This window comes from Bombus impatiens, unplaced genomic scaffold (assembly GCF_000188095.3).
Source record: "Bombus impatiens unplaced genomic scaffold, BIMP_2.2 scf_1195, whole genome shotgun sequence".
Lineage (NCBI taxonomy): Eukaryota > Metazoa > Arthropoda > Insecta > Hymenoptera > Apidae > Bombus > Bombus impatiens.
Genome location: NT_177614.1, coordinates 1 through 24,126, shown reverse-complemented (window position 1 = coordinate 24,126; position 24,126 = coordinate 1). Strand labels below are relative to the sequence as shown.

Here is a 24,126-nt window from a genome sequence, read left to right as displayed (position 1 = left end):
AAGGGGCTATTCAATTGTGGAGTGCATGGCCGCTCATTAGGGACACTAGGCCGAAATAGACGACGTAATTAGCGGCGCACTTAACGGATTGAACGCGACTAAAGCACTCGTACCATTTGTCCTTAATGGAAGCGTGCCCGACGTGAGCATAGAGCATAGAGCTCCCAGTGCTGCCAGCGATTTGATCCGGCCATTTCTAAGATAGATTACGCTGCAATGAAACACCGTCAAAGATATAATAGGCTGATAGATAGTATCAATCACTTTAAGTGGAAGTAGAGCTTTTCGTTTTATGTTCTTCTATTCTCAGAATTAGATACTGTCACGATATGTCTTTCTTCTCTACCTGATTGATGTCGTCAAAATTTTCGAAATAGAGATGTAATAAACAGTCGAGTATTAATCCTCGTGAATGTGAGGTTTTCATTTTGCTTTTATTTCTCTTTTGTCTTCTCCTTTTTTTTTTTGGTGGCGGGGAGGGGGGTTTTATAATATTACAATGTCTTTGTTCTATGTCTGAACAATATCTGTTCTAAGCGAAAAATTGTACATTTTTTACTGTTTGTTGTCGCCAAAATGGTTTCTGATGCTGGAATACAGATGTAACAGATATGTCGATAGATATGTTTAATATAGTTGATAATGCATAGTGATAGATATAATACTTAATAAACTGATAGATAATTTCACGATATATATTTGTTTCATGCTTGCACGATGTGTTTAAAAAAAAATATGATGTGATGTTATCTAAAATTCCGAAAATTTTATTCTATATAGAATTTTCAGCATGTACGATCTTTTTCTTATTTTATACATACTTTTTAATAAACGTTACCATTACGTATTATTTCCTTTTTTTAATATATCATATTCCATAATATTTTCCTTTAATTCCAAAATTAATTTTTTTCCTGAAGCACATTACGTATAGCTTACTATGAAAATATAGAATAAATAATCAGTTATTGTATAAGTAATTTTCAAATGCTGAAATTATTATTGTATTTTATAGATTTTACTCCTTTTTACATGAAATGAAAACACAAAATGTTTACGACCATTCAGAGATACAAAGAAACTCATTTTATATTTTTATGCTTTTCTCTATAAATACTATTCAAGATCATAATGAGATCGTTACACGGCAAACTGTAGGTTAAGATTGTAGCCAAATTTTTATTTCTTTTATCTCTTTATTTATCTTTTTATTTAAACTAAATTTACAAAGTAATTTAGTTATAACTATACACTAGCTTACTACTATATATATTATATATACAATGTTTGTCTATGCTTTGCTCTTATGTTTAAATATTTAGACGCATTGAAATTTGATGATATTAGGTGGAATCTTGTTGGGAGCTGAATGTTTTACAGAATCTTAAATAAATTTCGCTGAATTCTTGTTGGTAGTCCATAGTTCGATAAAAACAGTTGTTTCCCTATTGGTTGTGTTTCGAATGATGGCTGTGTCAATGTGTTTTAAGAAGTATAGCTGTGGAAATGAAATGTGTAGAAATAGAAAAGATGTAGCTACACAACGAAGTTTGCAGGAAGATAGTCTGTGCGTTCTTTCACTTGGTTACTGGCTGCCAGGCATACCTACGACCAATGTTGACTCTGATGATTATGATTTTTTATTACCTAGATTGATTCTGTCTCTCCATGAATCGTAGGGACTCATGATACGATGTTTACTATTAGAGTCCCGGAAAAAGCGGAAGTAGAGCAGTTGAAAATACATGCTGTTCGTTGAGTTACTGCAAAGTCACATATCATCTAACTGCTATTATTCAACTGATAGAAAAATTGAATCTCTCAAAAATAACAATCGTTCCCGACCGTGTTATATAGTTCGTGTACTGTCGAATTTATACTATGCTATTAATGCTGTAATTCTGTCAAAACTTTAATCATTTGTAAATTTTCCAACTAATTTCCTATTAATTAGTAAGTAGATTAGTTCAAGTTAATTGGAAATTTGAGGCGAGAAATTTCAGTTGAAGCAATCGCAAACAGAAGGTCATGAAAGTCGAGAGCATAGGCGATGCCAAATATCAGGATTTTCAGAAGGAACACCGGAAATGAGAATGCACTTCCCAGCCATACCTTCGTACAGCACAGCTTTTAACGAGTTTTAGAGACTGGCTGACCAACTTTTCCAATTTAACCAGATGCACTAAGAATATTACAAGCGACCAACCATTACTATATATTTGAGTTAGGAAGCTCTGCCTGCAAGCGACATTTTTTTCTTGGATCTATTTTTATTGGGATCATACGTTCTACTAACTGAAGATTCTGATATTAAGGAGCCTAAGAAACTGACGATTCGAACTCCGTTCTTTATGCTATTGTACTTTAACTTTGTGCAATTTGGACAGATTTATCACTAAATTAGTAAATGTGAACTGCAATGTATAAGAGAAATCGGTGAAAATGTTAAAAATGAAGAATAGTAAGATTTTAATTCAAATTCGGTGTATACTATTAGTAGATCTATGTGCAAGGTTCTTAAGAAAATATTTCAGATGATATACATATTATATGTATAATATAAACATTTGAAGAAACGTCTGATTATAGTAGATAATTCTAATGTTTCTAAAATATCAGTATCTTCTCCTAAATTTCCTAATATTTACTATCTAATTTTTTAATTCTTTGTAAAAATTTTAATTAGTTTTCTAATTATTAATTCATGTATTTGACGGTTTATTTTCCTAATTCCGTTATATATAATTTTTGTAATTTTTCATTCTTAAAACCTTTAACTTTCAACTCTTAAATTTTCAAAATTCTGCTTCATCTCAATATTCCAGCATAAAATTGTCGCAGTTTTATAGTATTTTGATACAAAATTATAATATTTTCCCAAAGTGGAACAATAAATAGTTTTAATTGGTCAATAAACATTAAATATTTTATAAAAACGTTTACATTACAATATCTTGTCAGTGTCAATTTCATGTTGTGAACGTCCAGTTTTAATTTCCAGGAGAAAGAGAGAATTACGCTTTTGCACATTTTTGCTAAATTATCCACAAAGGAGGAGCACCAAACATGCATATGTGCGTGATAAAAATTCATGAGTAAAAAGTGCTGAACCGTCGTGTATAGGACAAAAGTGAGAGATAACAAGAATTGCTGCTTTTACTGTGATTGTACGTTATCATTATTTCTATTCCCTGTTTTTATTGTACTTACTGTGTGACTCGAGCCACGTATAACCACGTCCCAATTGAAAAAAGAATTTTCAATTCCTGTCATTGTTTTGCATCAAATTTATGGACGTTGAAATCATAATTTATGAAATCCACCCATTATTCAAAAAATGATTCTTTAGATAATACTTAACAAATATTTATTTAAAACAGAATTTCAATATTTCAAAACGGGTTTGAATTTCTATAAATGGTAAGTGTATATTTCACAAATAGTGTACCCTCTAATACCAACAGATATACCACTACTAAAATTTTTTAACACAATTATTTCATATTCAAGCTCATCTCGTGTAAATGAATATCATAACGCACTTTATTTATCATATATCTTTTCCATTCCTTTTATAATTCTTGTCTTGTCATAAGCCCATAGTCTCAATTTTATCATATTTTTTTATTATATTCGCCATCTTATACAATCTTTTTATTGTTGTTTCCTATTTCTTCTTTTCAAATACCGTTTCTTCAGAGTTTCAATCTTATGGATTAATTTCGCCTATTAAACTTTGTTTTCTTATCAATTATCATTAATTATATTGAGCAGCATTAAGAAAATTTGTAATAAAAGTGTTAGATATTTGTGTGTTTCTTTATATAAAATTAAGCTTAGAAAAAATACAGCAAAATATGACAAAAAATTTTTTGATAAAATATATATAAAACAGTAAACACAAGAAACTACAAAAACAGCATTCGAATACTTTCTCAATTCAAGAATTTTGGAAGCTTACTTTCGGGAATCTAAAGATTTGTGTAAATGAAGAATAATCAAATTAATAACTCGGTGAACAATTCTATAAACAATTCAATTAATTATTTTAATTGAATTTCATAAAAAATTACCTATGTTTTGTTTCATTTCATGCAACGCTTTTTCCAACGAATATACCAATTTAGTATTCATTTTATATCAGCAAATCATCTGTTTAAAAAGATAATATAAAACAAAATAAATCACTTCGACCCTCATTCCCTATTTTTCGCATTCATGTATAAGTGTACTTAATATGTAGAAAAAATATGAGAAATTAAGTCAATAAATAAAGTTTCCTAAAAATTCCTGGAGAATATAAAAAGCTTATTGCATGTGGTAATTTATACTTTATACTATACTCCAAGAAATTGCTAGAGAATAAAAAAAGCTTATTACATATGTTAATTTATACTTATTTTACTCTAATAATCTTATTATTAATTTTATTGTATGATATTTAATTTGCATCGCTTACTTTCATAATACAAAGTTGTAGAGCATTCGCACAATATATATAAAATATTAAAAAAGTAAATAATACTAGTAACAATATTTTACGCATGCTCTCTTAACGTACACCAATACCATTCACTGTTCAAAAACCATATATCAATTTTGTCAACATCTTTCATTCGATACAACATCCACAAAGCTCGCCACAAAATCAATAACTAAACTCGCTGTTGAATCGTATCTGCTCGATCGATCGAACAGGATTAGAACGATCCACTTCTTCCTCCGTGAGAAGATCTCAGCTACGGCTTTTATTGGCAGCATGACGGACCACTTTCAATCCGACAGCCCGTCAAAGCTCATGACACCGGCAAGATTGCGTCGCTCCTGTCGCGAAGGTTGAAATTGAAGGTTGAGGTTGAAGTTCGATTAAAGCTTATGGAATCTGGACAGTGATTTTCATTGTGCCATGACAACGGCAAGATTAGTCATCGGGAGACGTCGTTCTTGTCGAAGAGAACTTTACGCACCCGACCCACCCTTTGTATGTAACAACATAATTAATTTGCACCGATGTTTTCCCACCCCATATTTTCGAAGCCCTTCCGTTTCCGTCTTACCGATTGTACATTTTATTGCGTTTCGCGTTTTTTTCCATCGTTCCTTCGCCGTCGGTGACATAGTCACATTAAATGAAACTGTTGGAGCATCACTGAAAAGAGGGTAGATCTACAGCGTAGAGGATCTCAAGATCCTTTTGGAGGATAGTTTACTGAATATGAAACTCTTTTTCACGGTGTTATTAAGGCCATTGTTGACTCGCTTTGAAGGAACAAGATGAAAGCATACATATAGTTGTAGAGTTAAAAAGATGTAGCTAATATTACAAAGATTATAAAATGAGACGCCAGCATATTTAAGAAAGTATTCCAATTTAGGAGGATCAAAGAATCAATTTTTTAATTGCACCTTTGAAAACATCTTCTCTTGAACTTTCAACCTTTGAAACATCATGAAATGTATACGCTTGAATTCAATGAAATGACAGCGATTTTTTTTTTACGGTTTCTTGTATGTGGGCTCGTGAAAATATTTCGACACTATCCATCGAAAACTTTAATGTGCTATATTGTGTAATAATAGAAAACATTTTGAAATTTCATTAGCACTGAAATGAGACATAACTAGTAAAATATCTACATGTTTACATTGATCAAATTTGAAACCAGTCTGAAAATTTATATAGAAGTTACAATATATTTACTACAAACATATGCACACATATTTAGTAAAAAATTAGTATATAACATGAATATCCATCTTTAAAGATATATTAGTGTGAAAGATAGCCCTACTGAATGTTGAGGCATATTAATATATTTTATATATTAATATATACAGTATATATTTCATATTAATATATGCAATATATGTTATAGTATAAGCGATAATTGATTGCTTAAATACTTTTACTCCGCTAAATATGTGCTCGCACGAATATCTTGCAATTTGTACATACATTCTCAGATTTGTCTCAAACGAAGGTTTCTACAAGTGTTCGAATACTTTCGTGAACAATTGTATACATATATACAGATGTCGAAGCTGGACGCAAATTTTTATACATTTTTCGAACATTATGAAATTTACACTATTGGTCTCCTGTTTACAAAAACGTAATTTATCTTCATATATCCTCTAGAAATCTACCTGCAAAAGAACTAATAGATCGTATTTCCTTCGACATCATTCAACTTTTATTTGAAACATTTTTTCATACTATAAACAATCTTCAAATAACTTAAAGAGATTAGGATGCCTCATTCTGTTTATGTAAAGTCAGTGTGAGAGATAATGGGATTTTAATATCAGTTTTCAAGAGAACGGTTTATTTGCGATGCGTGGTTCCTCTGACAAGATTACTCTTCTTGATAAGTAGAATATAATACGAACAAAAAATAAAGTATGATATAAACAGAAAAGAATAAAAAATAATTTTCAGGGTGCCTTTTTTTAACAGATGTCTATCGAGTTATGATGCTCGTAATTATATATAATAGAATATCATTTTAGTATAATTCTAGAGAATTTTGTGAAAGAGTGAATTGTGTGAAAGAGATGAGACTGTATGATTATGAGCGAGTGCGAACGAGTTTTACGAACTGAATTTTAACAAATTTTCTAAGATATAGAAATTTTCATATTAAAAATGTTATAAAAAATAATTTCATTTATTCTTGTTCTCAATGGATTTATTGGAAAATTTTTGCATTGTACATATTTCATGTTTGTCCTTTATTTTTGCAAGCAGTAATGCTATGCAGTAAAATAAAAGTAAAAATTTCACTATAAATTGCATATAGAATACAAATTATAATTAAGTATCCTAAAACTAGTTATCGTAACTCGAAACTATCATTTCCAAGTTTCAAAAAATCCAAATAATGAAAGTCGATCATCACAGGTATAATAGTTCAAAATATTTTAGAGCTAGATCAGTCAAGTGAGAAAAATTTAATAAGCGGAAGATGAATAAAAAGAGATTTGAGATTCACAATAAAGAGCGATCTAATTTTTGTTGCCAGATGATCTTGATGAATTGTAGAGATAACAAGGATATACGAACGGTTTTCTGAAATTTACATACATATTCTACAAATCTATCGCATGCAGCATGCATATATATAATGTAAAAACATTGCACAGGCCCCTAATTTAGGAAATTGTCCCACAATTTCATGGTCCGTGATACATAATCAACATTCCTTGACTGTATACTACATCCAATTATACCACAGAATCATTCTACAAAATCGAAAAATTTTTTATTCGGTTCTACATACTCATGAATATTAAAATTGTTATTAACTACAATATCGTAGAACTTAAGATTTCCAGTAGTACCAAACTAAGCTCGTGAGTCACGTAAATATTACTTAGTGATACATATTAACATGTGCTCTATTATTGAAAGATAAAATAATAATAATTATGATGTTTATCAAGAAAAATAAAATAACCTTTTATATCTCTGTTAGGTCATATCCACCAATATATATCTTCATTTATTCTTATTTGTATTATTCTTATTTGTATTTTTATATATGTTTTATTTTTATATTCATAGCTTGTGTTCGACCGTTCGGGGAGAGACGCGATCACGAGGAAGCGCGCCAACAAAAGTCGTAAATTCCCGTCACGATTAGATAATCGACGACACGAAATGATCGATCCCCTAATTCGTTTAGAATAATAAAGGTGGTTGAACTGATTATAACACTGAAGTAACAGGTTATAATGTACACTTCATTCCAACAACTTTGTAGATATAGACAGTTGCGCTCGTTGCGTATAGATATAAGTTAAATAAATGACTGACCTAAAACTGATAAACCAGTCATTGACTGGCCAACGTATGAAAAACCAGTTAAGAGATGTTGACTGATTTAAAGATGGAAAACCAGTGAAGTTTGGTGACGATGCTGTGGCGGAGGAAAGCTATTCATAGGTGTGTCTAGCGCACGGGATCGTTGGTTCGTTGATAGTAATTTTGGCTAGGAAAGTGGGTGAGGAAGGGTTCTAGCCGCCTCCGAGAGAAAGTTGATAGCGCGGGACACTGTACGTGATAAAAACCAAATTTCTCGTACCATCCTGGAGTGGACAATAAATTTAAGGAACACTTCAAGTAAAAAGATACTTGTTTGGTCTGAAGGACCTTAACTATGAAAATGCCAAGATTTATAGTAAATTCTTAAGATTATTAAGGGCACGCAATGAGAGTGTATAGACATCTGGCAGCCATTTTGCCCGCGGCCTGGTTTGTGTTGAGAGTCGCCGGACGTAACAACTTGAAACTCCTAATTATTAAAAAATAGTAACATCTGAGATATTAAATTAAAAATAACACCCAGTCTTGAGTTTAGCTCGGACCATACATCAATAATAATAGAATACACAAGCAAACCAATACTTTATAGCAAACCAGAGTCGCTTTGCAATAAAAGCACCAAATGGCAAACATTTAAAGAACTAATCGAAAGCAAAATCAATTATAATATTCCATTAAAGACACCCGAACGCATCAAACAGGCAGTAACAACATTGACAGAAATTATACAAAAAGCAGCATGGGCAACTACTAATTATGAGCCAAACAACAGGCAAACAAAAATAATTCCAACAGATATCCTTGACAAAATCAGAGAGATAAGGAAAGCGAAAGCAAAATGGCAGAAACATAGAACACGTGAAAACAAAAAACATCTAAACGAACTCGCAAAAGAAACAAAAAGTAAAATAAAAGATCATAATAATAACGAATTCTCAAAATTCATAGAAACACTCTCTAAGAACGAGAATGCCAACTACTCTCTACGGAAAGCCACGAACAAAATAAAGAAGTAAATAAAACTAATCCCAGCAATCAGAAATATGGTACAGACAACACATGGCCCAGAAGCGACGAAGGGCAAGCTGTAGAATTCTCCAATCACCATTGTAACACATTTACCCCGTATAATATTAACAACAGTAAAGCCAAATGTCATTCAAACGAAGATGCACAAAACACTAGTACTCCAACTAACAAGCACTACATCATATAAGAAATTAGAATCATAATCGAGAAAACAAAAAAACAATAAAGCACCAGGAATCGACCTAATCAATGGTAAAATCTTGAAAAACCATCCCCCCAAAATAATCACAATAATATTCGATGCAATTTTAAGAATCCAATACTTTCCTAATCTATGGAAGCTAGCACAGATCATAATGTTACCTCAGTCAGGCAAAGACCCACACCAAACTGCATCATATAGACCAATATCACTAGTTCCTATGTTTTCCAAGATACTAGAGAAAATAATATACGATCGTCTAAAACCAACAATAGAGATAGAAAAATTAATACCAGATCACCAATTTGGATTCAGAAACAAGCACTCCACGATAGAGCAAATGCACAGGCTTGTCAACGAAATTTTACTAGCAATAGAAAAGAAAGAATACTGTACAGCCCTTTTCATGGACATTGAGAAAGCAATCGACAAAGTGAACCATGAAAGCCTCTTACAAACAATCAAGAAACATTTCCCGGAATAAATCTACCAGTTACTCAAATCATGACTAAGCAACAGAACCTTTGTAGTAAAAATAAAGGATACATATTCTGAAGTGAAAGACATCAAGGCAGAGGTACCGCAAGCAAGTGTCTTAGGACCAATATTATACACACTATACACGGACGACATACCAACAACTACGAACAGAAAAATACTGACATTCGCGGACGACATGGCTGTACTAGTCAGGCACAACAATCCAGACACAGCAGTCACATTACTACAAGAGCACACCACAAAAACAGAAAAATAGCTACAAATAAACAAATAAAAGCAAACCCCAGGAAAACAGAAAGCGATAGCGTAAAGCGGAAGCTTTACACTAGGAAAACAGAAACCACCAAATATCCAATTGAATGGCACGCACATAACACAAACAAGGCAAGTTAAATACCTAAGACTCCACTTAGACACACAACTTACATGGAAACAACATACTAAATCAATAAGAGACAAAATACAGACAACAAGGAGACAAATGCATTGGCTAACAAGTCGAAAATCCAAATTAAGCATAGAAAATAAATTAAAAATATACAAAACGATCATAAAACCAATCTAGACGCACGGAATACCACTATGGGGTACAGCAGTAATGAGCCACATAAATAAACTAGAGTCGCTACAATCGAAGATACTGAGAACAATAGTCAACGCCCCATGGTATGTCAGAAACAAGGATATACGCAAAGACTTAAAAATACTAACGGTCAAAGAAGAAATCGGCAGGTACGCAGAAAAATGCAAGGAAAGAACGGCAACACATCCAAACCAGCTGGCTGCTGAAGCGAACAACACTCTCATAGAAAGAAGACTAAAAAGAAAACACCCCACTGACCTCACTACGGAATAAAATAATCAAACTCGAAGATGGTACGGGGGTAGCCATCCACATGTTATTTAGCAATTAATTTAGAAACATTTACCAAATGTCCAGCTGGACAAATTGTAAAGTAGTGATAGAAACTAGTGATAGAAATCAGACCAAGAAAATACGCGATCTTGCAAAGCTATAAAACTGAAGTACGACACTGAAACCGGCCAGCCACAGATGAGCATGAAAACCGGTGCCGATAACGTAACAGATGACGAAACTGACGGACCAGACGCTTTACAAAGACCACGAAATAGTCAAAATTAGACCAAGAAACGACTGAGGGGAAGAACAAGAACAAAATCGTGTTGCCAACCGCCCAAAGAATTAATCTGTTAACACTACGCCCGTATCTAAACGAAATGCTACCGATCCACAACCACGATGGCTTTCAGCCATCCATCAGGCGACCGCATGAAACTAAAATGTCTCAAGTGTTCACGAATCAGGCACACAGCCGAGATCTGTTACTCTCGAAATCTTCCATTCGCCAACCAAGGAAAGATCCCATCTCGAGCAAACCAAACAACGGAGAATCCAGAAGAAACGTACCAAGGGTCAAGTGCACCACTACCGGAAGATTATTATCAATCGTATTGCAACGAAGAGACGGAGGAAGAGCCAGACTTATTGTTGATACCGGAGCAGGAATAAACCTCATAAATAAAGGGCATCACTGAACGTCCAAACCTCCAGCCCAAAGATTTTCCTAATGGGAAATGACAAACACACCACCAACAAAATTTGCAATCTAACCATGCTCAAGAAAAATCACTAATTCTACGTAGTTCCTAACAACTCTCTCCTAATCCAAGATGGAATAATTGGACTCCCATTCCTTACAAAATATCAAAACAACGTCACTAACGACAAACTAACCCTAGACGAAATTATATTACCATTCCAGAACACCAACAACAAAATAGGACCAGATCAAACTCTAATCTCAACTCAATATATTGAAGGAAAGCCCGCGCCAATATGTTTTAACAACACTGGTAAGCAAATCTGTCATATTGCAAACGAAATAGAAAACCCGACCAATTAAATCAAATCAATAACTTTGCACAAATAATACGTACCATATTGGTCCAGAACTTCGAGAATCCCTTGCGAAAATCCTTATCAATTACCTGGACGTTTTTAACATAGAAACAGATTTACTACCGTGCATCAACCTAACTCTACTTTCGGACGTTCGAGGGGAGACACGATCTCGAAGAAGCGCGCCAACGGGAACAGGAAGAACGCGCCCGTTACGATTTGACTAATCTACGCCACGAATCGTTCGATCCTTTATTTCTTGTGGGATAATAAGGGTGGTTGATTGAATATAACGCTGCTACTAACAGATTATTATATATTTGAATGATCCAACAACTTCAATGTAATACAAGATTGCGTATGTGAAATGACAACTCGGAATGAGTACGACCTGACACTCCTTTCGTGTTGGCGACTAGGATGATATATCTTCTGTCGATTGACTGTCTTCGACTTGTAAATTCTGCTTGACTTCTGACTCTGGCTGTTCCTTACACTGTCCCTTGACTCGAGATAATGTAGACTAGCTGGCCACTCTTATATTGTTACGGAAGATAGTTCGGCGTGGGTGTGCCCTTTGAACGAAGAACGCGGATTCGTTGTTCACACTTTTCGTCAGGAAAGTGAGGGTAACGATCCGCGATGCCGATTGGTTATGACCAACGTTAATGCATGAAGGTATGAGGAGGAAGCCTCCTACCAATGTGGCTCATGGGTGGCTCTTTCTCCGTGATTTTTAAGAGCGCCTAATAAACCTAGGGACTTCTCTAAGTACCAGGCATAAACCGAAAACACTTATAGGATTAGAAAATCCTTCCGGACAAGCACATTAACTTGAAAACATATGTTAATAATTAAGTTAAAAAGTTAATGTTTATGGTGGGTCCTTAGGTTTATTGAGGGTCGGAATGACGGTACATGGACCGTAGGCAATGAAGGACGTCGCGCAAACCATCTCATGCGACGTAACACTAGCCGAATATGTAATCACACTCAAAACAGACGAACCTATGAACATTAAATCTCATAGACCTCCCGAATGTCATAAAAAAGAAATTGAAACTCAAATCAACGACATGTTAAACGAACATCAGATAGTCCTTTTAACGCGCCAATTTGGGCGGTTCCAAGGAAGTTAGACGTATCAGGCAAACAAATATGGAGAAACGTTACAGATTTCAGAAAATTAAATGAGCAAACAGATCAAGACGCGTATCCTCTACCAAATTCAGACGAAATACTCGATCACATAGGCAAAGCTAAATTTTTCTCAGACCTAAACCTCTTGTCAGGATTTCACCAAATACTTACAGAATAAAAATCTAAAAAATATGCTGCATTCTTAACGGCACAAGGTCACTTCCGCTATAATCGCATGTCCTTCGGACTCAAAAACGCACCGACAACGTTCCAACGCATGATAGATACCGCGCTACAGGAATTAGTAGGAAATAACTGTTTCGTATACCTAGACGACATCATAACATTCGAAAGCACCATCCAAAGACATAACCGAAATCTAGCTATTGTATTAGACAGATTACGAAATTTAGGATTAAAAATATAACCGAACAAATGCGAGTTTTTGAAACCAAAGTTATAATATCTAGGACACGTAGTAACAAAGGAAGGAGTAAACCCTAATCCCACGACTCACATGAAATCATTCTTAGAGCTCGTTGGGTACTACAAAGAACTTTTACGCAACTTTTCTAAAGTCGCCAAACCATTGACAAATCTCACAAAGGAAGACACTCTATTGACACACTAAAACGAAAACTCTGTGAAGCTTCTGTACTATAATACCCAGACTTTGAAAAAAACATTTACATTAATAACAGACGCAAATAACGAAGAATTGCTGTTACATATCCCGAACCTTGAACCCTGCTGAGAAAAACTATTCCACAACTGAGAAAGAGTTACAAGTAATAATATAGTCAATCAAAGGACTAAGACAATACCTAAAATTTAAGATTCAAAGTGATCATCAAGCTTTAAAATGGTTAAAAAATGTCAAGGATCCCTCATTGAGACTCATGCGATGGCGTTTGAGACTCGAAAAGTACGATTATGAAATTTTTTTTATTATTTAATTTATACTTTACAATTTGTCCAACTGGGTATTTGGTAAATTTTTCTAACAATTATGAAATTGAATACAAAAGAGGAAAGGAAAATACAGCTGCACCGACGAAGAAATTCAATCCATAGTATCCGACCTAAATAACTATTATAACCAGACTATTATGACAAATATATCGACTGGAAAGCTAATATCGCCCCAGCTCCAATAATTAAAAAACCTAACAGGCCACACTTTAAATAAATTACAAAAACCGAACTAGAAGACTTTAACGAACAACACTGGTTATATCAATTAACTAAATACTTTACTAAACGCCAAACTGAGCGCTTACAAATAGGAATAAACGATAATAGCTTCAGCACGTTAGAAAAGATAAACATTCAGCTCATGCTAAGATTCTTAACAACGAAGTTCCGTAAAATTAAATTAATATTTGGATAAGATCCACCGGGAGACGACAATAACGAACAAAAACAAACCATACTACGCGAAAACCACAACGAAGTAGTTACAATATTTTTGATATAAAGTTTTATATTTTCACATCTACATAAAAAAAGAAAGGGATATTGTTCAAAATAGCCGCAGTGGTCGATCGAGGTGAAACTTGGTCGATGCTATAGGGATGTGAGAAGACCCCAAATATAAAATCTTAGCTTCGGGAAATCATACACGTTCGTAAGATACAGGTTTAATTCAAGTCTAAAGCTCCGAATGGCAGCTGCGCCCGATCGGGACGAAATTTGGTGGATATCATGGGATGAGGCAGTAGACCTGAAATATAAAATCTTAGCCTCGGGAAATCATGCGTTCTGAAGATACAGATTTTATATTTCAGATCTAATATCTCATTTCACGGTATCCACCAAATTTTGTCTCGATCAGCCAGTGGGACTATTCGGAACAACAATCAAAGAAATAAAGTAATGAATTATGTATGATAATAAACAAATGTTATGCTGTACATTTAATAAAATGAAAGAAGAGCACACAAAATAGACTAACTTAAATCCTATGTTTCAATAAGTCTCAGCAATGTCAGAAAAATGATAAGAATCCAGTAATTTTTCTAAAAGTTAACGTTAACTAACAGTAACTCTTTGATCATACTACCCTATTAGACTAAAAGATCTTCAATTTTGTTTTGGTGTATAGCATTGCTTTTCGATATTGATTTTTTGAGCTTATATTAATTTGTAATACTATAATATAATAAAATAATTTATATACGTAACATTATAGTTTACAAATTATTAACTAAATAAGCATATCTGGTGTTGGCTAAATTGACTTATAGTTTTGCTGCATTATGTCTCAGAAACACTACGTTTTTATTATTAATAACTGATAGAACAAATTTTTCTTAAAACTTAGGCAGATTAGGCAAAACGTGGGTTCTACTCATTTATATTATATAATAATTGGTTTATTATTAAATTTTAAATCTCTATATTGTAGCATTTAATCGAAAATTGTTGTATACGTTCACATACATTTATATGACATATAAAACATATAAAACAGTTAATTTAGAGAAATTAGATCTATATTATTTCATATATCGAAAAATAAAATGCTAAACATTATATTTCTGTTTAAATTTTAGAATAAAAATTATTAAAACAATTTTAGCCTTTTATATCATTATTTATAGAAATTGAAAGTTTACGTTAAATATTTTACTTGATATCCTATATTAACTAAAGTACCATGATACGCATTAATTTGCATATACAGAATGGATACGTGTAATGTATACTTGTCATGCACGCACAACGGGATGGTGCTTCATTAGACAAGTAGAATTGGACACCGCGTGGTCAGACAAAATGAATGGGTCAACATTTGAGCTAACGAGTAGAAACGGATAATCTTTAATCAGACCGACACAAATATGTACTGATATTTAATCGTATGATAAACGATCCCAATAATGGATAAAATAATAATGTGAACGATATTAATTTCGGAGTGAGATGTATAAGCTATAAAAAGTATAAAATACAATGATGAAACATAAAATACTATATATTCTGTTCGTATTTGTCACTCATAGAACACTTCTCTTTTCCACTCTTCTCTACTTTTAACCACTCAACACACAATTTTTTTTCAACCTAATTGGTAAAAAATGTACGTTTTTATTTTTAACGGCATAGCTGCATAATAATATATCTAATATAATTCTAATGCTATATTCTATGCTTTTAATACAATAAGGTACAAGTTAAAAAGAAAATAAAAGAAAAATAAAAGGAAATAAAAGAAAAATAAAAGAAAATAAAAAGAATTATTTGTCCTCGTGTCTGACACGTGCGCGAACGTTAATCCTTTCGAGTCGATTTATCTATATTTGGATTTTATTATATTTTCTTATAAAAATTTAACAATAAACTACGGATAGGTACAGGACCAAATTTGAAAATTTTATGTCAATTTAAAAAATTGGGAAATATGTGTCCCAGCAAATTTTTTGAGTGATATATATATATGTCTTGGAAAATTTAAGTAGATTACTGAAGAATAGAAACAAAAACTAAAACACTGATAAATGGAAACGAACCGCTTTTTACCAATTTTTAGGGGAATTTACGTCGCTGAGGTCTGGTGCAGACGTGCGACCTTTTTCGTTGCGATCTCGCTGCGACCATATGTTTGTCTTCATTGTTTCTATCTGTAAGGACAAAGTGAGACATATAATCGCCGCGAGATCGCAACGAAAAAAGTCGCACATCTACATTGGTTCTAAGAGTCACCAATGCTCAATGTTCGTCAAGCAATAGCGTAACTCGATTCGAGGTCGGATATGAAACAGTGCAAATGATGAAATTTTTTCACTTTTGGTTTTTTCTTTGTGAAACTTATATCAACACGCTTATGATATTTCTGGTTAAAGTAAGACTCAACAGGAATTATAACTTCGATCGTATTCAGGCATAGGAATAGAAGTATCTAATGGAGCAATCTACGTGTCCCAAAAACGCATAGATACTTCTATGTGCAATAAAATAAATAAAAACATAATAGTTTAAAAACTTTTTAACCACAACGATTGTATCATACTATAGATTGAAAGCTTACAGTAAAAAATCTCAGAGAATTGTTCAATAATACATGTAAGAAAACGAAATTTCTATCATTGTAACGCTGCATCCACATATCCTAGTAAAATAAGAATTACCCAGCGCGTTACTACATTGTTTACTCTAATAATTGCCAATCAAAGATAATAATATATCATATATAATCAAATTAACTAAAGAAAAATAAAATAAGGCATATGTAGGCATATTATTCAGAGAATCACAAATATATATTAAGATATAGATAATGTCTAAATGGTAAGAAACAAAAGAATATTCGTAACGACGACTCTAGAAGATTCCAAAGTGTTCCAGACTGTTCTTACATTACATTACATTAATATTATTATTTTATTTCATTATTTGAAATTAATAGAAATCTAAAGCTCGAAAATTTTAAAAGTCTTTGAATCGAGCTTTTTATAATTTTTTTGTTTTGAAATAGTTTAATTACGAAAAAATTGTTTAATTAATATTTGGCAAGATAGTGATCTATAAGGCCAAGGCGGAATTTTATATTTATTATGTCCTATTTATTTCGCTGAAATAGTAAAGTAACAACTTCCATTTATCTTGTCGTCTGCTTTTGTCGTTTAACTTATCTAAAGGCCATTTATGTATTTTCGTTGCTTTGTTATTTATGCTAACCAACGAATAATCTGTGCCATAATTTAATTTTATTTGAAATATTATCTCACTTTCTCTCTGACGTTGGTTATTTTCAATAATTCCTCTTAGGATATTATTTCTCTTTTGGTATTTTTGTAATAAAACATTATCAGTCTTGAATTTCACGAACCAATATCTATTGAATTTGCCTAATATTTACATAAGCTTCTTTGAATGTTAAATTCATGCCTCCCACGGCTTTTGTGATACATTTTTCCAAGTTTCAACTCATAAAAATGCATTGTTTCACGGTGCGAAATAAGAAAGTAACAGCTTTATTAGAACACTTCTTAAAACTCGAAATATATGTTTTATTACAAAGTTTTTGCCTGCATTCTGATACATATGCACATATTCTATAATCATTTAGGTTGTAATGATTATACCGCGGATGTTTACATTTACACATAATTCACATAATAAGCAAAAATACATGAAATATCTAAAAAATATATTTAAAAAAATATAATACTCGTTATAATATTTGATTATTGGGTAAAACAAATCTCTGTTTTGGTTCCATTCTTTAATTGTATTCATAAATATTTTAATTTGCGTATCTAAATATACGTTAGTTAGTATTAATATGTAGGAACAGAAATATTCAGCCGATCGGATTGCTGGATCAGGATTTGAAGCCGGATCTTTCGCTTTCTGGACGGGTATTTTAACAATTTTTTTCGTAACGATCGTTTTATTGCGTCAAAAAGAGTAATATTGTAAAAACAGAAAGATAGAACAACTAAAATAACTAAAAGTTAACGAAAACAATGACAAACAATGAATCAAAGCATGTAGCGTTTTAACATTGATTCCTAATCTATGACATGCATAAACTTATGGTAATGTGCTTTTATACTACGACTATAACTCTATGTGGCATTGTACTACATAGGTTTGCCTTCGATTGGTTTGCTTTGGTATTGGTAGTCAGGGAATATAACACGTTGCATATGAGTGCTTTCCCAGTTAAGCTACCCAGGCTGTCAGCGAATACCTTCTCTCAAATTCCGAAGTATTACCGGGCGGTTCGCCTACAACTCGGTCAGCCCGACAATTGTAACCCGCTCCCGGTCACGCACAAAGCACAAATACACAAATCATTAACGTTGGATATCGCGTTGGGATACATCACACTTCTGAAATTATACACTGGTAAATATTCAACCGATTGAGTTACTGGACCTGGATTCGAACCCAAATCTTTCGCTTGCCAGGCTGGTGCTTTCACAATTATACTATCCAAGCTATGGGCAAATGCCTCCTTTCAAATTTTCAAGTATCACTAGGCGGCCGCCTACAAATATAATAAGGAAAAAGAAAGTATTCCTGAATAATAAAATTATTATATCCAAGACTAGTCAACTCGTTTCCCCGGATAATGATTTAATAATCGAACAGTCCGCAAAATTTAACATTTACATGCAAATTCCAAACATTAGAATAATGATATCTCATACATCTTCTTTATGGGTAGTTGCTATTCTAACAGTCAGAAATCGAGAATAATTTCACGAATCATTTATGCATCTTTATACATTATATTGAAAATTATTGCTGAAAATAAAATATCCATTTATATGAAGAATAGAATCATATTTCTAACAGATAAATGCATCATCGATACGATATGAAAAATCGGTCGACAAAAGCTTGAAGTCTAAGAAAACTTCTTACAGTATTGAAAGAAAATTATAAGAAAGATATCTTTATTCATATATACTTTGTATATTCATTCATAGGCTTTATCCGATCTTTGTTGAAATTTAAATAACAATTTAGTTTTCTTAATAGAATACAAATATTTCAAACTGTATTTCTTAAAAAATGTAAAAATTAAAAAGCTAAACCATTCTAAAAATTCTAAAGATTCTAGTTGAATAATTTTTGTCAAGAAAGAACGGATTATGAACACTAATAAAAACCTCCAGTTCTAAAAACTAGTAGTATCACAAAAAAGCTTCGTATCTATTGAAAACTTTGTGTAGTCTATTATTCCTAACGTAATTTTTCGATCAAGCCGCGTGTAATCCATAAAGCGCGAAAAGCCCGAATCGATCGAGGCATCTTAGTGAACGCTTCGAATCGCTTTAAATCTATTTGAGTTAGAATCTGTTGAAAGTTAAAATCATTTCGAACATGATTCAAAGCTTAAAACTCTTGAAAATCCTATTCGTCTTGGAATTATTAAAAATCTTGATAGGTTTGAAAATCTTGAGGGTTTAGATACATTTTTTGATGAATATTCAATATTTCACAAGCATTTTGATTACTTTCAACTAAGCAATATCGCCTGTACAAAATATTTAAGAAATTTGGAAAATCCGAGTTATCATAAATACAAGACTCAGTACTTATCAAGATTTATGAGCACTTATCGGACATTGAGGAATTTTAAGCTTCGAATCATGTTCGAAGTAATTCGAATTTATCGCCACATGTACAATACAGATTCCAACTGATCCAAAATGTTTCAAATCCCATCACTAAACATAATGCAATTTGGTGAACATTGTTGAATCGAGCGACATTACATCTGATGGAAACGCAATAGTGGAATTTCGAACGGTTAGAAAGAGTTGAATCGAGAAATTGAGTCCGATTTGAAACTAGAGTTATTAGAGCGACTTGTGCGGCCGATTAGAACATGTAATTTTAACGGATTACCGGGGTCGTTAAGCGACCAATCAGATTTTGACGACTGTCAGAGGTGAAGTTAAATCCTGGTACGAGTTTTGGCGTGTAGGAGGAAGTTCGGCAAATTGTGAAGACAGTGTTGAAATGTCATTACGTTTCGGGATGTTTGTGTGAGAATTTGATAAAATTTTGAGAATCAATTCGTTTATCTTGACGATTTTAAATAATAATTTGGAGTTCGGTGAATTTAATAAAAATTAGTAGTAATCTCCGAACTAAATTTGCCACATTTTTCTCATCTCTGTGAATTTATTTGTAACTGTGAATTAGTTTGAAAATGGAAATTATAAAGAAATCAAATTTTGCTAATTTATATTAAACATAAGATTATTGTTAACACATATTCAGATTTATCAATCACTGTTATTCATCAATTCATTATCATTTACACCAATAAAAAATATGATATATTTAATGATATATGATATATTTAATTATTATTATATTAATATGATATATTTAATTATTATGATAAAATATAATTGTTGAGCATTGACATTGGTCATTTATTATCATTTATGTAAATAAAACTTTTTACATATACCTTAAATTTAACAAATCAAAGTTAAAATATCTATTAAACTAACAGTTTTTCGATGTGGTTAATGTTTTTCATGGTTCGGTTACTGTATTAAGAGATATATGGTTCGGCTATAAAAAATAAAGCTAACCTTAAAATCTCCCCCATTACTAAATCTGTAAAAAAATAATGTACGCCACATGATGGACCTTTCATACTAAACAACATTTGTAAAACAAATTTTTTAATAAGACCAATCCCTCACAAGATATTTCGATTTTCCAAGATAAAAGAAGCACTCTGTGTGTGTGAACATTTTTTCGTTCCTTCAATACTATTGTATACTCTCTTTTGAGTCTCACTGTATATGTAACGTCAAGATCTCAAAACCAAATCTTTACGTTATTCACATGTGATAATGACAGTCTAAAGTAAAACGTTTAGAGAGATAAAAGTAGACTTTCCTTTTTCCTTCAGATTATATTAAAAATTTCATGAAAATTAAATTTACAACAACAAAATACTGCATAACCTCACAAAATTCCTCGAAGAATCACACTTCTTTATGTTGCCATACCTTTTACATAGTTTTTTATAACTTTATTTTTATGTAGGTTAATTATAGCCTTAGTTGCAAGCAGACTACTTGGAATTTCTCTTGTTATTTCTTTGTTTCACGTCTGCTAAAGTATGCAGATGTGCATTAGATGATCAAATACGTGATTTCGTTTTGCATTGTACTGCATACATAAATGAATAATGTCTGTGCATATTCTCTGGAGTTTCGCCATTTACGCTACATTTGCAGTAAAAATAAAAAGTGCCATTCTTAAAATACCAAAACTTATAATCCAAAATAGAATTTGTATTTTCATGACGAAAAATGTAGGAGTCACCGTAAACATTAAAATGGCACTTTATCTTTTACTTTTAGTAATACTCGTTTGTTTATAAAATTTCCAAATCATTTTTCTGTTTTAAGCAATTTGCATACAACCATTAATGTGGAGAAGTTGTATGTTGTCGCTTAAAATTGCACTGTAGGAAAAAAGTATTGCATAACATTCTTTTTAAATATGCTGTAGCAATCTTTGCGGAAAGAACTCGAGCAAATTTATTGGCTAATTAAAATGTGAGGCGTAAGATGTGAAAAGTGACAAATGAATACCCGGCGTTTTATTCAACGGTTTGTTTATTGAAATTTGACTAACGCGTGTGGCCTGGGCCTGACTAGAAAAGATATTCGTTGCGAAGATGTATTAACTAATTCGCAACTCGCTCTCGATACCGACTTCTTCGCAACTAGACGTTTGACGTTCACTTTTCAATTCTCGACTCATGACTCCTACTGACGATTGTTTACTGACACCTGCTTACTGACGACTGATCTGTTAATCGTCTTTCTTCCCTTTTTCATCTTTTGATATCCCCATTATGCACGTGTTCGTAACCGCCCGCCATTGTCACGTAAACTTGAGGGTTATATGATGAAAACAAGATAGCTGAGCCATAACACAACTATTAACTTTGTTTTTTATTAAACTTTATTTTTGCACTTAATAGCCATGTCTAAGTCAAGTACGCGACTGGTCTAAGGGTAGAAAGCGGTAAAGATATGTTAACTATTTTAAGGATCGAGAAGAAGTAAGTCTAGTGACGATGTTGTGGTGGAGGAAAGCTAGGGGTGGGTGTGTCTAAGGACACGGGACCATCGGATTTGTTGATGACAATTTTGGTTAGGAAAGTGAGGGTAATAGACACCGCTTCCGATTGGATAATAAGAACGTTGGTGGACCAGGAAGGGTTTTAGCCGCTCTCGAGGGAAAGTTGCTAACGCAAGATACCGAACGTGAGAAAAACCAACTTTTCCATGCCAACCCGTAGCAAACAATAAATGTAAAGCACACCTGAAACAAAAGATACTTGTTTGGTCTGAAGGACCTTAACTATGAAAATGCAGAGAGCCATGGTGGGTTCTTAAGACTATTGAGGATACGCGCCAAGGATGTGTAGACATCTGGCTGCCATCTTGCCCGCGGTGTGTAGTGTGACGTCAATCCACATCTAAGGCCAGTGTGCAGGTCCTCACCGCGTACCCTCAATAACCCCAAGGACCCACCATAAACTTAAAATTTCAGTTTATTAACCCTGTAAGTGTTATCGGTTTATAGATGGTCCTTGAAATAGTCTTTAGGTTTATTGCACATTCTTACAAGTTACGGAGGGAGCGGGTAGTTACCCGCGTTACGGTGGGAAAAACGAATATTCGTCTAATGGAAAAGCTGGTTTTTCCCATGAACAATGTCACTTGCGAGCCACGTTGGTAGGAGGCCACCTCCTCCTATCTTCATTTATTAACGTGGGCTATAACCAATTGGCATCGCGGTTCGTTACCCTCACTTTTCCTAACGAAAAGTGTGAATAACGAATTCGCGTTGTTAGTTCAAAGGGCACACCCACACCGAGCTTTCCTCCGTAATAATACGAGAACACCTCTGCACTGAAACCACAAACTCTCATCAGTCAACATATCTCAGATCAGTCGCGTAAACTGTGCTTATAAAGTTGTGTTATTCAATAAAGTTCGATAAAAAAGAAACATCCGCGACCTCAAGATACGCACAGTCAAAGAGAAAATAGCAAAATATAGCGACAGATATAGCAAAAAAGTCAACAAACACCGAAACCCCCTAATCACTGGACTACTTGATACGACGGACCAGATTCGCAGGCTGAAGAGGCACTACCCGCTAGACCTAAACGCTAGATTTAATTAGTTATCTAAATTAAGTAATATTTACATATTTATAATACTTACATATAGATTATACTTATCTATAATAAGTATTAACTTATTATAAATAATCAGCCATGTCACCGCACCACGCCAGAAAAATTACTGAAAATTCTCAACGCGAGAATTGATTGTAATTTTAATAAATAAATAAATAAGAAAAAAGAAAAGAAACATAAAGTTGTGTTATGGCTCAACCTTCTTGTCTTTAAAACCTAAGCCTTAATTTTACGTGACAGTGGCCTGGTCTCTGATGTGGATTGATGTCACACGATGGTGGTCACGCACGCCTTCTTCCGAGTATTTAACGGAAGGACTACAGGGATACCGATGGGCCATTAGGCCTGTCGGCACTTACGCTTTATCGCGACATTGTATATATTTCGTCGGTCTTTCATAAACAGTCTTCCAGCGATGCTATACTATGGACCGAAGAAACCGTTGGAAAGAGAATTGTTCTTTGCGGTCTAGTGCCGCTACAAGTGTTTAAAGAAAAAACACAATATAGCACATACGGAAAAACTAAAAAATATCTATACAAGTTATTTATTGTAACTTATTTATACTACCGAATAAAAAAGAAAGTAAAGAAATGCATTCATATTTTTTTAAGATTAGAAATATCATTGGGTTAAAAACAGTTCACAGACTCTGTTACGTCGGGCGACACTCTACCTAGACCAGGCCACATACCGCGGGCAAGATCGGATCAGATGTCTTCGGATACTTACTGCGTACCCTCAATATCTTCAAGTACCCTCCATAAATCTCAGGAATTTCCTAGTCGAGGTCCTTC

General features: G+C 33.2%; 1 long non-coding RNA gene across 1 annotated transcript; it reads left to right on the top strand.

Moving 5' to 3' along the window:
* The first annotated feature begins 22,394 nt into the window (after nucleotides 1-22,394).
* LOC112213768 lies at nucleotides 22,395-23,594 on the top strand. Its single transcript, XR_002947677.2, has 3 exons — nucleotides 22,395-22,576; nucleotides 22,708-22,710; nucleotides 23,570-23,594. It is a non-coding gene; the product is annotated as an uncharacterized LOC112213768 (long non-coding RNA).
* The last annotated feature ends 532 nt before the right edge of the window (nucleotides 23,595-24,126 follow it).